Source organism: Xenopus laevis, chromosome 2S (genome assembly GCF_017654675.1).
Source record: "Xenopus laevis strain J_2021 chromosome 2S, Xenopus_laevis_v10.1, whole genome shotgun sequence".
Classification (NCBI taxonomy): Eukaryota; Metazoa; Chordata; class Amphibia; order Anura; family Pipidae; genus Xenopus; species Xenopus laevis.
The window spans coordinates 21,428,695-21,445,744 of record NC_054374.1 but is presented as its reverse complement, the minus strand read 5'-3'; the positions used below and the strand labels follow the sequence as shown (position 1 = coordinate 21,445,744).

At 39.3% G+C, this 17,050-nt stretch overlaps 1 pseudogene; it reads left to right on the top strand.

The window, feature by feature from the left end:
- The first annotated feature begins 357 nt into the window (after positions 1 to 357).
- LOC108709241 lies at positions 358 to 10,380 on the top strand (annotated as a pseudogene).
- The last annotated feature ends 6,670 nt before the right edge of the window (positions 10,381 to 17,050 follow it).

Genomic DNA, 17,050 nt, shown 5'->3' with positions numbered 1-17,050 from the left:
GTAATGCCGATTGCCCATTTCACACTTAATTAGCTTTTTATTTGTTGTGGCTTCCTGTACTAACTGCACGGCCGTGTTCCCATCCCTCGGAGGCTGATGTTTCACGAACCCAAGGAAATGGGGTTAATCGCCATTGCGGCTCATCAGGCTCAAGACAAAGGTCAGTAGAGCTCTTTCAATTAAAATAAAAACTGCCCTGTAAGTTATCCTTTAATGTGCTGTTTATTTTGGGAATAGAGAGTGAGTGGCTGCTTTCCTGTGCTCTGTTTGTGTAAGCTTTGAATTTCATAGTGAATGTAGGGTTTTTATGAGGATGGGGGGTGTTGTTTTGTTTTTTTATGGCCACAATATGATGTTTCTCTGCAGTTAGTTTTCTTAGAAGGTGAGATTTTTGTTGGGTAATTTAATAGAACAAAGGTACCTGTCGGAGTAAATGCATGTGCATACAGGATCCTTCTTTAGCACAGCAGAAACTGATTTTTCTGAAACAATTGCAGACATTTCTAGGTTTTTTTTACCTGGCTGTAAGTGCATGTCTGCTTTATGTGTCATTGTGCAATCATCTTAAAAGAATATACCAGTGCCAACCATAACAGCTCAAATGCCATTGCAAACCCATCCTATATATGCAGCAATATGGAGGTCAGTTTGGTGTAATACAGGGTTCCCCAACCTTTTTTACCCATGAGCCACATTCAAATGTAAAAAGATTGGGGGAGCAACACAAGCATGAAAAAGTCCCTTAGGATAACAAATAAGGGCTGTGATTGGCTATTTGGTAGCCCTTATGTGGGCTGGCAGCCTACAGGAGGCTCTTCTTGGCAATATACTTAGGTTTTATGCAATTAAAACTTGTTTCCAAGCCTGGAATTCAAAAATAAGCACCTGCTTTGGGGATACTGGGAGCAACATCCAAGGGGTTGGAGAGCAACATGTTACTCACAAGCTACTGGTTGGGGATCACTGGTGTATTAGGTAATACAACCTAAAGCCAAAAGCTTGTATTGGTCTTTATGGTCCAAAATGTCCAATTGTTAAACCAGTACAAGGCCCAAGTCATATAAGGGGGTCACTCAAAGGCCCTGATTTAGCAATGAAACAATTAAGATTTAGTTCATTGTCTAGATTTAATAATCCAGAAAGTGCCGGTTTGGGGAAAACTTCGGGGTATTGCATGAAACCCAGCGTACATCAAAAAATCATTGGGACTTCTGACTTATATGCAATCTCGACAGGTCTGAGATGCTGAAATTTCAGACTCAGACTTTTCTGAGGGTTTAATAAATTCTGAAAAATAAGTGATTTTTTAAACGTCTGATTTTATAACCAAAAAAAATCACACATTCTTCGTGATTTTTGCATTCGGAGTGTAGTAAATAACCCCCCCTAATGTCCCTGGCAGTGGTGGAATCTGTGAGGTCCCTTTCTGGATATGAGGTACCTTAAATAGGGCAGGGAGCTTTTAACTCTAAGCACCAAATACATTTATAGTTCTACCTCTACACTGCTTCACAGAGACCAAGACAAATGTGGTGCCTATGACAGTAACCATTATTTGTGCCCCTAGACTTTATTAGTGGCAGGTCTCCATGCAAACCATGAGATAATTATTTATGTAGAATAGTACCGACCGATCTGTGATACTTTAGCTGTTATTCTGTACACCCCCTCGCGTGTTGGGCTTGACATATATGTAGTATTAGTAGATCACCTAAAGACTGCTGTGCCATCCCTATCAATAGTTCTTTCTTTAGTCTTTTGTTGAGATCTGAAGATATATATGTAGGGATGTGAAAATCTTAGACACCCTTACACATTACAGACAGGCACATCCCTAGTAATATGACACCTCAGTGGGTCCTTATGGGGACCTTGTGCTTATGTAACCCCTGTAGTTCACACAGTGTACACCAGATGGCACTGTGCCAGAGCATAAAAGGTTTAGGAACCATGAGGTCTGGGTCCATTGCTTTAGCCCAACCAAGCAGGCTGGAAGGGAATGGGTTGTGTCGCTAGTAATTAGACAGCTATACTCATTTTGTAGATCGCTCTAGGAGTGATAGAGAGGTTATTTTGTTGAGCAGCTCAAGGCTCCGCCGAGGAGATTAGAGGGATTAAGATCCCAGGGTATTACTGACCCGGAGTAAGGACTAAAGTTTTGAGATAGGGATGATAGGAGTTCCCCTAGTCTGCCACTGGAAGATATCCTGAAAACTGGGCAATACCCATCACATGCTGTCAACTTACTCTCTGCTGTATATTCCCTAGCCTGTGGGGATTCAGCCTATACGTGCTGTGAGTATATGCTTCCTTTATGCTGCTGTGTATATTCTATGCTCCATTGTGGATCAATGTGCTGAATGATCTATGTGCTATTGTTCAATAAATACAGTTCTATGTTCAACCGTTAAAGAACTACTGGCGCCCATCATTGTGCTATCGCACATAGTTACAGTTACACTACACCCTGCCTCCACCACGTTGCGAGGGCTTACCCCAGAGAAAGAGAGCTCATCTGTGGTATCAGCCCACAAAGGAAAGTAGCTAAAACTGCCCTCACGCAAGTCAGTTTACTATAACGCTACATATATATTTATCAAAAAATGTCCAACCAAACTAGAATCCATGATTTGACCTTATTTATTATTAAAAAAAGCATGATTTAATCGGATCGAGGGAAAACTCAATAAAATCAAGTGAAAGCCTGTAATTTTTTAGATTTTTTTCCTAAAGCGATCGATTATTTCTGGCTTTTTCCCAAAAATCCGAATCCTAATTTGCATATGTAAATTAGGGGCGGGTAGGGAAATCACGTGACTTTTCGTCACAAAAGAAGATTTTTTTCCCACATTTTCCTTTCCTGACCCTAATTTGCACATGCAAATTAGGATTCGGATTCGGTTCGGTATTCGGCCGAATCTTTCACCAAGGATTCGGCCGAATCCCAAATAGTGGATTCGGTGCATCCCTAGTAATTACTTTTAATTACTTTTATAACCTTTCAGCATCAGAATATTAATATCCATCCTGGGCTCTGTAAAATATTTTAGCAGATGGGATTCTTCTTTCCAACGGAACATGAGCTTGCCCTGTCTGGTTTACAAGTCTTTTTCTGTATATTATGTGCAAGAGGTCATCTGGAAGAATAAGAACCTGTCTGTCCTTATGAAATCCAGTCTTCCCTGGCACCTCATACTTCTTTGTAGAACAGTTACCATGTTCAGATATTTGCTAACCATAAACCTTTGCTATTTTTCAGGAGTGCTTAACCAAGCCATATGTTTCCAATATTCCATAAAGCCGATGACTTCCGCACATTTACAGTAAGACTTTATATACTGCAGGCTGGACTGGGAGCTCCTAGGTTTATACCTCGGATGACCATGCCTAACTTCCATCCATCAGCCCCTTAAGGGTTCCTTAGCTTAGAAAGCCAGCGTGGCAAGCAAGTCATGGGCAATTTCTCCAACATCAGTCAGTTCTCAATCCAATGCCTTAACATGCAGCCCTGTTATCTTTCATGTGCTACCTCCCGTAGATGTTCCCAAACCTCAAGCATTTTCCCCTTAAATCTTTCTCAGCCATATGGGGCACAAATCTAAGTACTGCCCGTGGGGAGCTCTCAATGAAACGTTAGCAGCACAGGCACTAAATGTGAGCAGATGTATGGGCTTTGAAAAATGCCACAATTTATACAGTTATTGCACCTGCAAAGAAAATACAATGTTTTGTTTTGCTGATGGGGAGAAAGCTTATACACATATGCTCAGATTTTAATGCTGCATTTGCAGTTATAGTCACTAAGTTATTTGTCTGATGGGAAACAAATAGATAATTATTTAGCCAAAGTGTTAACAGATTTGTTATTGCTGTAGAGTATATTAGTTCATTCATATGATTGCCTACAAATAAAGTATTTCAGGGTAGAATCTTCTGGGAGATTGTAGGGAATCAAATATACTTACAGTTGTGCTCAGAATAAAAGTAGTAGACATCACTAATCTGATCTTTTTTGGAAGAAATTATGTTTCTACATGGCAAATAATTTACTAGTAGGTGTAGGAGGGTAATAGAAAACCAACAATAATGACATGCTGCTGATTCTGTGTCATTGAATCTCATTAATTGAGGCTTGTTCCAAATAATAAAATTATGATGTTCATTTAGTGAGGTCATTTATTCTGTGAAAAAACAGGTGTCAATTCCAGCCCTTATTTAAGGAAGGAAGGAGCAAATGTTGTGCTGGTTGTGGGGCATTTCTCTCTGATAATCTGAGTAAAATGGGTCGCTCCAGACATTGTTCAGAAGAACAGCGGACTTTGATTAAAAAGTTGATTGGAGAGGGGAAAACATATAAAGAAGTGCAAAAAATGATAGGCTGGTCAGCTAAAATGATCTCAAATGCTTTAAAATGGCACCCAAAACCTTAAATGTAGTGATGGGCGAATTTATTCGCCAGGCGCGAATTCGCGGCGAATTTGCGCGATTCGCCGCCAGCGAATAAATTCGCGAAACTCCCGCGAAAATTCGCGGAAAAAAATTCGCCGGCGTCGAAAAAACGGGCGCCGGCGTCAAAAACGGGCGCCGGCGTCAAAAACGAGACGCCGGCGCCGTTTCGCGAATTTTTCGCCGTTTTGCGAATTTCGCGCGAAATTCGCGAATTTTTCGGCGAAGCGAAACGGCGCAAATTCGCCCATCACTACTTAAATGACGTTGAAGAAAATGGAAAACTACAAAGCAAGATTGTTCTTTTTGGGTGTAGGGGCTGCAGACAGTTTGCCAGACAACCCCAAACACTGAATTCAAGTCACAGTACAGAGTGAAGCCACTGAAGCCGGTGGCACAAGCATCAGGATATGGGGATGTTTCTCATACTATAATGTTGGGCATATTTATCACATACCAGAGATCATGGATCAGTTTTAATATATCAAAATAATTAAAGAGATCATGTTGCCTTATGCTGAAGAGGAAATACCTTGAAATGGGAGTTTCGACAAGACAATGACCCCAAACACACCAGTAAATGAGCAACATCTTGGTTCCAGACCAACAAGATTGACGTTATGGAGTGGCCACAGACCGTAATCCAATAGAAAACTTGTGGGGTGACATCAAAAATGGTGTTTGTGAGGCAAAACAAAAATGCAGAAGAATTGTGGAATGTAACAGGTGCCAGAAGTTGGTGGACGCGAGTGATGGGGAATTTATTCGCCTGGTGCGAATTCGTGGGGGGATTTCTGCTAGTCGCAGCTGGCGAATAAATTCGTGAAACCGCCGCGTTTTTTATGCTGGCGCATTTTCGCCAGCAATTTTCGGCAAAGCGAAATGCCCTAAATTCGCCCATCACTAGTGGACTCCATGTAACACAGATGTGCAGCAGTTCTCAGAAACACTGATTATACAACTCAATATTAGTTCAGTCATTCAAAGGAAAGCAACATCTTGATTTTTCAGTTTATACAGTGAAAGTTTGAGTTTGTAAAGAAGAATGCAGGGACTGCTATTTTTTGGAGCAGCCTAATATTCCCCTGTCTTCACTTTCTGTAAACGAATAACATTAATTTGATAAATTGTTCTTCATGTTTTGATTTGAAATAGAATGTGCAGAGTTCCCAGTGCATTTGTGTGTATGGAAATAAAAGCTATTATAAGGATTTAGAGCTTTAGTCACTTTTAAAACACACTGCTGTTATTCTGAACACAACTGTATGTCACCCACTGCTTATCAAAATGTCTAGCAAGCGTTGATGAGAAAGTTGCATTTAGGCTTACGTGCTGAGCAGCCTGTGTGTCTAAGCTCAATAGCAGACAATGTACTGTTGGTCTTTGAGTTTAGCTACAAAAATGGAGGTCCTACAGCAGGAGCTCCCATACTTTACTAATGCAAGGTCTGCTTTTAGTGATGAAGTCTCATTATGATCTACATCCATAAAAGCATTGCTAGCATTCTGTTCCATGGAAAATATTACTTATATAATTTTTGAGAAAAAGTACAATGTATATTTCCCAAACACCCATTTTGTATGTAGCCTTATCGAAATAAATATCTGAAAAGCATGAAACACGAGGGTGATTTAGTCAAGCTGTTTGTTGACATTGCCTTGAGATCTACTGATCACCAGCTAAAGGTCTACTGGTAGATCCCAATCTACATTTTGGGCACCACTGTCCTACAACGTTCCCATATCATGGCAGCCAAGCTACTTAAGCCTCTCATCAAAATCAAGCAGCTGGTTGCCCAGAGCTCTTACATATTGTGAGCAGTTACCCTGGCTGGGAATCTCACAGTGCTCAGTGAACTGGGATCAGCCTTTGTCAGGGGCACTTTTTGATCCCTGCCATGAGTAGCATTTAAAACATTGCATTCCCCTCCATTCATATTATGTAATTTCCCTTTAAGACTCAATTTGGGGTGCTCAACAGGATTTATCTTAAAAATAGTGTTCATGTTTTTTTGTTATTTCTATTGCATGATATTGACCTGAGAGTAAAATGGCCTTATGATATTTACTATGGAGATTTGACGAAGATTGGTGGGGTTCTGGCGAATTCTACACTCATGGGAAATACTTTCCACATTCTAAATGGTAGGCAGTTTAATTTACGTGATCTTCTTTAAATGCCAAGGCTCTAGGTGGAATCTTGAAATTGTCTGTTGCCAGTGGGAGCAACCTTCCCTGGGTCATTATCCCATATTTCATTGTATTTCTGTGTATCTTTTTATAGCAGAGGTGGAGTTATTTTATTCTTGCTGAATTGTTTCCCCTAGCATCTGCTTTTAAGTGCTACTTCCAGTCTTGCCCAAGACTTATCAGTGCTGTCCCTAACCAGAACCCAACAAGGACTGTGGACTTCTTAGCAAGATGATGAGGTCTAATGCCATTTAGAATGAGCCTGCCCAGTGTGTCTATACATGACAAGACCAACAAAGCAGCAAACGCACACTAGGGATTATTTACAATGCACCAAGCAGGTCACAAAAAATGTTCTTATTTATCACTTAAACATTTCCTAATTGAAGCATATGCCTCCCCACTAATCTTGTGGACTGTCCTGGTCTTCAACTGAAGCAAGAGGTTGTTTATGCCACTGGGCATTAGGGCAGCTTGCTTTGTCTTCAGGTAGTGAATGGGCTGGGCAATTTAATTTAGCAGTTGAGAGTTCTTCATTCAATATAGAATGTCACAGGTTTCTTTATTTTATATATCCAGTACAACAGTGGGGCTATTACAGTGTTTTCCTTTTCTCGTAGGCTGCAGGTTCAACGTCAGCCATAGTAACCCAACTGTTTGTATCAATGATCTCATTGCGCAGCATAACAAGAGCCACAGAACAAATATTGAACCACTGTGGGTGGACACTTTGATTGCCAGATCTGTGACGGCATTAGAAGGGCTCATAAAGGCATTTCAGAGCAAAGGACCAGATGGTGTCCTACCTGCTTATTATAAGTATTGGCTGCAAAGGTGAGTAGCTCAGAGTTTGCTTATCTTGCATTTACTCAGATCTGGGGGCAGGAGTTCACTGGGTTAAACACCTGTGAGTAACACAGAGATAAGGTATTATACACCTGATGCCTCCCTTCAGAACAGCTATGTTAGAATTATACCGCCTCCTATATCTGTTGCCAACGCTTATCGCCTAGATAAGAATATTGTGAGGTGCTGATAGGCATATAAAGGCATTTACTTTAAAGGGATACTGTCATGGGAAAATTTTTTTTTTCAAAATGAATCAGTTAATAGTGCTACTCCAGCAGAATTCTGCACTGAAATCCATTTCTCAAAAGAGCAAACAGATTTTTTTATATTCAATTTTGAAATCTGACATGGGGCTAGACATTTTGTCAATTTCCCAGCTGCCCCTGGTCATGTGACTTGTGCCTGCACTTTAGAAGAGAAATGCTTTCTGGCAGGCTGCTGTTTTTCCTTCTCAATGTAACTGAATGTGTCTCAGTGGGACATGGGTTTTTCCTATTGAGTGTTGTTCTTAGATCTACCAGGCAGCTGTTATCTTGTGTTAGGGAGCTGTTATCTGGTTACCTTCCCATTGTTCTTTTGTTTGGCTGCTGGGGGGAAAAGGGAGGGGGTGATATTACTCTAACTTGCAGTACAGCAGTAAAGAGTGATTGAAATTTATCAGAGCACAAGTCACATGACCAGGGGCAGATGGGAAATTGACAAAATGTCTAGCCCCATGTCAGATTTCAAAATTGAATATAAAAATATCTGTTTGCTCTTTTGAGAAATGGATTTTAGTGCAGAATTCTGCTGGAGCAGCACTATTAACTGATTCATTTTGAAAAAAAATTTTTTTCCCATGACAGTATCCCTTTAACTTTCTACTGTAGCATGGAGTTTAACATTAGCTCTGGAGTCATTATGGGCACAAGTGTGTTTTCACATCACTTTCCATTGCAAGGGCGGCTTAGTGTAACTACTCAGCATCTTTATCTTTCTCCTTGGGGATTTTGTCTTGGTTACTACTGGTTAACCTGATCCCATTTATAAAAGCAGTTATCATTTATATTCACCAAGCGAAAACATCACTTTCTCTACCTTTTGTAAATTACCGGCATTGGGCCTACCGCAAAAAGGACTAATATCAAAAATCTATAAAATGTTGACAAAACCGCCACCGGACAGATTACACAATCATCCATACATGGCCAAATGGAACTTGGTTCTTGCACAACAGCCAACAGAGGAAGATTGGACTTCAATTTGGGTAAATGCTAGAAAAGTGGTCACATGCATCAAACAAAAAGAAAGCATGTACAAAGTTCTGATGCTCTGGTACCAAACACCAGAAAAATTGCACTCAATCTTTCCAAACCATCCCAACATCTGCTGGAGACAGTGTGGAGAAGTGGGATCCCTACTTCATATTTTTTGGACTTGCCCCAGGATTCAAAAATTTTGGGATGATGTAGCAGACTTACTAACTATACTAACCACCTGTAACCTCCCTAGGGACCCACTCACCTATCTTCTTGGGAAACCCTTCCCTGGGCCATCTAAGCAGACCCAGTGTTTGGTCAACTATATATCAATGGCTACACGCATGGTCATAGCAGCCAAATGGAAGACTTCAAATCCCCCAACAATATCAGAGGTGATAACCAGGGTCAATAGCAACAGAACTTTTGAGGAAAGAATAGCTTTCATGCAAAACAAAACTCCCAACTTTCTGAAGGTTTGGTCTGTTTGGGTGCTCAGAGAGGCTTCACAACGTAAGCGTGAATTGAACTTATAGGTCTGCATAACAGAAATGTATCCAAACAATGGCATAAATGTAGATTCTTACTACTTCTCTTTTTCTTCTTAACCTCAAGGCTGAAAGTTCCTATGTAATTTTTCCTTTGTTGTGCATTTTAATTTTGTTTTCTGACCCTATCTTTTACCCCCCCCCAATAACTTTGCATTGCTACATACTTGTAAAGTTCTTTCTTTTGCTCTAAAATAAAAATTATGTTACAAAAACAAAAAAAAACAGTTCTCATTGCAATTCGTTATTGGAATGATGTAGACACTGCTATTCCAACGTCACGTGCACAACGTAAGGGCATGTTTAGGTCCAATGCCTAGAGTCGCATTGGACCTAAATACAGTCCTGGCTGTAGGCCCACTATGGGCAACGGGACCTCAGGGTAATAAACCAGAATTTCTAGGAAAATGCTAAAAGCAAAAGCTGTAACTAAAAGGGGATTATTTATCAAAATAATAACAGTCCAACCAAACTAGAATCCACGATTTGACCCTCTTTATCATAGAAAACACTTGATAAAAGCGATTTGGAAAAAAAATTGAAAGATTCAGTTTTTTTTAAAACATTTTTATGGTTTTATGGCTGAAACTCTCACAGTTTTCATGAAATTGCTCAAACCGCCCAATTTTTTGGGGATTTTTGGCCAAAACTCAGATACTCAGATACTCAAACCATATCTTCAAATTTGAAATGGGACCTTTGCCATTGACTTCTACAGGACCCCGACAACTTGAAAATGGAGTATTTTTGAGTTTTGGACTTTTAGCAGCCTCGGGGTATAATAAACCACTAAAAAAATAAAAAAATAATGATTTTATAGAAAAAAAACCTATAATTTTTCGAATATTTGGCATCCAGACTTTAATAAATAGACCCCAGTCCTTTACCTGTACAACCAAATATACTGTATGCTGAATTAAAGTATAATTGTGACTTATGAACATCTTCTGCCTTGCAGTGGTGCTAATGTCCGACTTGATGGAGATGATAATTGGAATAGATGACTCTGGGTTCCTTCAGGTTCTACAGGAAGGGAAGGAAATTGTCTCTGTGCATCCTGATGGAAACTCTTTTGACATGCTCAGAAACCTCATTATACCAAAGAAATGATGGATGCTAAATAAAGCCTATAATACAAGAAAAGTACCCTTCAAACAGAAGATTTTATTTACTATACCCCCAAAATGAACACTTAAGCAACAGATAGTTTACATCATATTAAGTGGCATATTAAACAATCTTACCAAACTGGAATATATATTTAAGCAAAAATTGCCCTTTTACATCTCTTGCCTTGAACCACCATTTTGTGATGGTCTGTGTGCTGTCTCAGAGATCACCTGACCAGAAAAACTGCATCTCTAACTGAAACAGGAAGAAGTGTGGAAGACACAACTCTGTCTGTTAATTGGCTCATGTGACCTAACAAGTATGGTTTGTTGGTATGTTTGTGTGCACAGTGAATCGTACAATCCCAGGGGGCGGCCCTTATTTTTTAAAATGGCAATTTTCTATTTATGATTACCCAATGGCACATACTACTAAAAAAGTATATTATTATGAAAATGGTTTATTTACATGAAGCAGGGTTTTACATATGAGCTGTTTTATGCAATATCTTTTTATAGAGACCTACGTTGTTTGGGGGGTATCGTTTTCCTTTAAGAAAAAATGAGAATGTCTAATATTCAAACGAATGATTCTGACCCAAAAATTCGAATCGGATTTGATTCGTATTTGTTTAGTATGAATCGAAAAATTAGGACTGTTTCCATGGTCGAGGTGTGATAAATCTCACATTCAAATTTACTCTTCGACCCTTGATAAATCTGCCCCATAGTGTGTGGAAGAGGGCCCGGAATAGGGGTAAGTGTTTGGAAAAAGTACATGTAGAGCTGGGCCAGGCCGAACCCCCGAATCCTTCACGAAAGATTCAGCCGAATACCAAACAGAATCTGAATCCTAATTTGCATATACAAATTAGGGACAGGAAGGGGAAAACATTTTTTTACTTCCTTCAAAAAAATTAGGATTCAGATTTGTTTAGGCCGGGCAGGAGGATTAGCCCGAATCCTGGCCGAATACCAAACCGAATCCCAAACCGTATCTTGAATTTGGTGCACATGCGCGAAATGCCGCTCGTGTCGCGAAACCACACGTGCACAGTGTCGGATTGGGACTCCAGGGGCCCACCCAAAAACTTTAGATCAGGGGCCCACCAAAATACCTTAGCCCAGGGCCCACTCTCAGTACTATTATTCTTCCTCTCCTCACTCAACCTCTATCTACTAGTTTCTTTTCTTTACATACTATAGTCTATTATTCCATCTATTTAGCCTCGTTGTTCTCATAGAAATAGGGAATGGCCATGAAATAGGCCAAATGTTTAGCAGCACTGACACCTGGTCCCTTCGGGAGTTTTCCTGGTATCCCAGTGGGCCAGTCCGGGGGCCAGGACAAAGGTTGGTGGCAGAGGAGGTACATGCCTGGCACCCCACAGCATTTGCACCCTAGGCACGTGCCTCTTCTGCCTACCCCTAGTTCCAGCCCTCACATCATTAAATATGGACTGAATATTTACACACAATCATCTATAAAGATGGCTGATACTTTTAAGATAAACTCCCCCTTACATGTCTAACTGTATCTGTAGTCGTGGCAGACATTATTTTCCTGCTTCTGAGCAGCTGTGTTTCTTGGCCTCAGCCTAAACATTTATTACTGTAGAAATGATCATTTTGCCTTATTTATTTAACACAAATAACCTGAGCAAAAAAAATCTATAATATCCTATTGTGCATGATCCTTTAAATGATTGCTCCACGTCTCCCATTAAAATGAATAGCAATAGATTTCATAAACCCCGGGGGGAAAGTTATGTAAACCATGCACATTTCAATCGGCTTAGATATTTACTAATTTCACTGTATATGAAAGATAATAAAATAAAAAAATAAAAAAACTTCATTTGTTTCAGATTTTGGAATGAATAAATCAGAGACGTTTTATGGATGCACAGTAAATAGCGTATGCGAGCAGCGAAACAATGACTGGCGTAGCCGTGATGTTGGCTGTGTACATTAAACCAGTCCTCCCACACAATCAAAATCATTTGTTCCTTGCTTATACGAGGAATGCCTGCAGCCTGCTAATATACCCCTTTAAAAGCCAAAATTTATTCTGTAAGTCTGCCTTTAAACATTCGACCGTAATACGTTTCCGTGATGTTGCGTAATATAAATTTGCGGTTTATAATCGAAGAAAATAAAATATATACGGTTATAGTTTACTATACACGCAGAATATTCCTTCTCGGAATGTTTAGATTCGTATGTATAGGAGAAGGAGCTGCCATGCTGCTTTCCTGTGCAAAATTTGATTTGTTTCTCTAAAGATCACAAACAGATTGTTCCGATTTTACAATGTTTTGGGAAATTGCTATAGGAAATAGTTAATTAAGAGCTATAACATGGAATATAACATCAGTGTTCAGCCACCGCACCCTTTATATTCTGCAGAATTATACATTTTACAGGATAAAAACTTTATTAAAGGAACAGTAACATCAAAAAATTTAAGCGTTTTAAAGTAATCAAAATATAATGTCCTGTTTCCCTGAACTGGTAAAACTATACTATAGTTTATAACAGCAGATAACAGATAGTTATATAAACAAGATGTTGTGTAGCCATGGGAGCAGCCATTCAAGCACAGGATACACAGTAGATAACATATAAGTACTACTATAGTTTATATAAACAAGCTGCTGTGTAGCCATGGGAGCAGCCATTCAAGCACAGGATACACAGTAGATAACAGATAAGTACTACTATAGTTTATATAAACAAGCTGCTGTGTAGCCATGGGGGCAGCCATTCAAAGCTGAAAAAGGAGGATACACAGTAGATAACAGATAAGGTCTGTAGTATACAATGGGATTCTTCAGAAACTATCTGTTATCGACTGTGTATCCTGTGCTTGAATGGCTGCCCCCATGACTACACAGCAGCTTGTTTATATAAACTATAGTAGTACTTATCTGTTATCTACTGTGTATCCTGTGCTTGAATGGCTGCCCCCATGGCTACACAGCAGCTTGTTTATATAAACTATAGTAGTACTTATCTGTTATCTACTGTGTATCCTGTGCTTGAATGGCTGCCCCCATGGCTACACAACAGCTTGTTTATATAAACTATAGTAGTACTTATCTGTTATCTACTGTGTATCCTGTGCTTGAATGGCTGCCCCCATGACTACACAGCAGCTTGTTTATAACTATAGTAGATTTTCTGAAGCAAACACACCAGTGCAGAGCAACAATACATTGTATTGTCATTACTCTAAAACACTTTAATTTGTAGGTGTTACTGTTCCTTTAACATGTTTATAGTGTTTCTCTCTACCAGCCAAAAGAAAGCTAAGGGTTTTGTTTCTACTCTGCCTTGATTGTCACATAATCAGTTCAGTTCAGTTAACCATACGTCCAGTTACAGTTGTGTTCAGAATAATAGCAGTGTGTTTAAAAAAAAAAAGTGAATAGAGCTCAATATCCATATAATAGCTTTTATTTCCATACACGAAAATGCACTGGGAACTATGCACACCTTCTTTGATCTTCCAGGAGCTGATCATTGCCATTTTCTGAGCCATTCAAAAGCTAGCTTTCCATTTTCTTCCATGTCTTTCAGGATTTGGTTGGCATTTTAAAGCATTAGAGGTCTTATAATTTTCTGCACTTCTTTATATGTTCCCCTCTCTCCCATCAATTTTTTAATCAAAGTACTCTGTTCTGAACAATGTCTGAAACTAGAGAAATGCACTATAACCAGCACAACATTTGCTCCTTCCTTCCTTAAAGAAGGACAGGATTTGACACCTGTTTTTTCACAGAATAAATGACCTCACTAATTGAACTCCACTCTGTTATTTCGAACAAGCCTCAATTAATGATTAAATGACACAGAATCAGCAGCATTTCATGACTGTTGGGTCTGTTGGTTTTCTATTACCCTCCTACACCTACTAGTAATTTATTTGCTATGTAGAAATATAATTTCTACCAAAAACAGTGATTGATCAGGTTAGTGATGTCGGACTGCTATCATTCTGAAAACAACTGTACATAAGCTAATGCCCTATTGCTCCTTGTAGTATAAAACGATAAACGGTTTATAAGACATGATAAGGGAGGTTATGACCAGCCAACCCAAGACATTCACAGCTGGAGAAAGGATCACAGTAATGTCATTTTTATTGTCACTGCTTATACCGGTCATCAGAAGGCCTCTATCCATTTGACAATCCGTCGCAGTTCATCTGAAATGGGTGGCTTTTAAAAATGATGCATTAAAGTAGAGTAGCCTTTTAAAAATAATGTTATGTATAAATTGTCTCAACCTAAAGTTAACTAAAGCTGACCATACACATGTAAATACATGTCCCTCGAGACCAAGTTGAAAATTAGGCAGACACCTATCAGGCAGGTTTGAAAATCAGACCTCTCCCAACAGATCTTCATTGGCCTCCATATGATCCAATCATTGACCTGTAGCCCAGACGATTTAGGGCGAGGCCACCCGGTGCTTAAATACGCATGAAATGACATCCTACGGAAAATAATAGAATACGTACTATAGCAATTCCCACTAGGTGTGTGCGAGCCAACATCCGCCACAAGACGTCAGTATTTGCGTTTTTTAGCAGATATGCCAAGGAAACATCATATTCTTGAACTCTATGGGATCCTCCAGTTTGGAAACACATTTCCCTGAAATACTCTATGTATTTTCAATATGGTGGCAAAACTCTTGCGAGATGGAATGCACTTGTGACGTAATTACATTGCGTATTAATGATCAGTCCGGCTACATTTGGTTTATAAATTGCTTTTCCGCTTGGCTTTTTTCACAAAAGTTTAATAAAGTTCTTCTGAACCGAATTGTGGGGAACGAGAAAACTATAGGCTGAAAAATGCACATTATCATGCGAATGTGGTTTAATTGGCGTATTTACGTTTGAAAATGCCCCATGTGACCTCTCCCTTAGAGACATAGCCAAGCAAGTGGATCTGTCCACATTTGGGCAGTTTTGTGTGGCACTGCAACTGCTATTGGACTATATAATAGGGGTATAACTCCAACATATACAATGTATTCCACCAACAACTCAAGAACCAGACTGTAGGTCCTCCAACTCTACCCTATTCATCCAAAATAAAGAACCTATATGTCACAGCTTAACATGAAATATTTGTTTACCAAATCACTTTTCTCCTGCAGCTACCAATTTCATTTCAATTTTATTTTTCGCAATAATTTTTCTATCTAAAAAATTTGGAAACTCAAACCTGCTGAGATTCACTGAAACACTCCACTTTCTCTAGAATTCTCAAATGGCCTGGCAATAAAGTCAATGTAACCATAATCGAAGAATGAGAGAGAGAATTTCTTGGGCATGTCCACGCAACATCCATCTTTGTAGTAACAGTTATAGATTTAATGAAGGATTCATGCTGTGAATGGCTTCTGTGTTTGAGCAAATCACAGACAAATACATGTGAGATAAATGGTAGCTTGGCAAAAAAGAGACAGAATTGCACCATTTTTCATTATATCATGTAAATACACATGGCTCCCTCTTTTATACAGACCATTAGGGCAGAGACACACAGTGCTATTTCGGGAGATTAGTCACCCAGCGGAAAATCGCTTTTTCTTCGGGCGACTAATCTAAGTTTCCTCGTTAAGCAAATTCGCACAACTTCAGAAAACTAAGGGGCCCATTTACTTAGCTCGAGTGAAGGAATAGAAGAAAAAAAACGTTGAATTCCGAACGTTTTTTTTTGGCTTCTTTGACCTTCAACTATGACTTCGACTTCAAATCGAACGATTCGAATTAAAAATCATTCGAATATTCAACAATTCGATAGTCGAAGTACTGTCTCTTTAAAAAAAAACTTCGACCCCCTAGTTCGCCACCTAAAAGCTACCGAAGTCAATGTTAGCCTATGGGGAAGGTCCCCATAGGCTTTCTAAGCTTTTTTGGGTCAAAGAAAAATTGTTCGATCAATGGATTAAAATCCTTCGAATCGAATGTTTCGAAGGATTTAATCATTCGATCGAACGTTTTTTCGTTTGGTCGTTTGATCGAACGAATTGCGGTAAATCCTTCGACTTCGATATTCGAAGTCGCAGGATTTCTATTCGGCATTCGAATATCGAGGGTTAATTAACCCTCGGTATTCAACCATAAGTAAATTTGCCCCTAAGTGTTCCGAGTGCCATCCCACTGGCGATTTTTATTCTAAAATCCAGAACGGCCAGAAGGCAGTTTGGGGAGATTATTCACCAAAGAAGAGGCGATTTGTCGCTGGGCGACTAATCTCCCGAAATAGCAGCGTGTGTCTCTGTAGTAAATTTTACTTATCAGTACTGCAACTTTAAAAGTGATTTTCTTGCAGCTGCAGCTTGAAGGCAACATGAAGAATTTCTGTAGGATTTTTTTCATTTTAAGAGCTAATGGGGAACAGCCCTTTACATTTTGCTGTTTTGGAACATAAAATGAAGAAACCTTATCAATGTTCAATGTCAAAATGAATGAAGTGCGGAGATAATCCTATGGAATTTTTTACATTTACATCAGGGAAACTGATTGTTTGTCATCAAATTTCCAAATGTGCCTTTGGGGTAGGCCTGGTTCTTTTTAAATTGTTCATTTTTCTTCAAATGTTTGTGACTGCTGCTTTTCTAACATTTCAAGGGCAACAGAAGATTTTGGA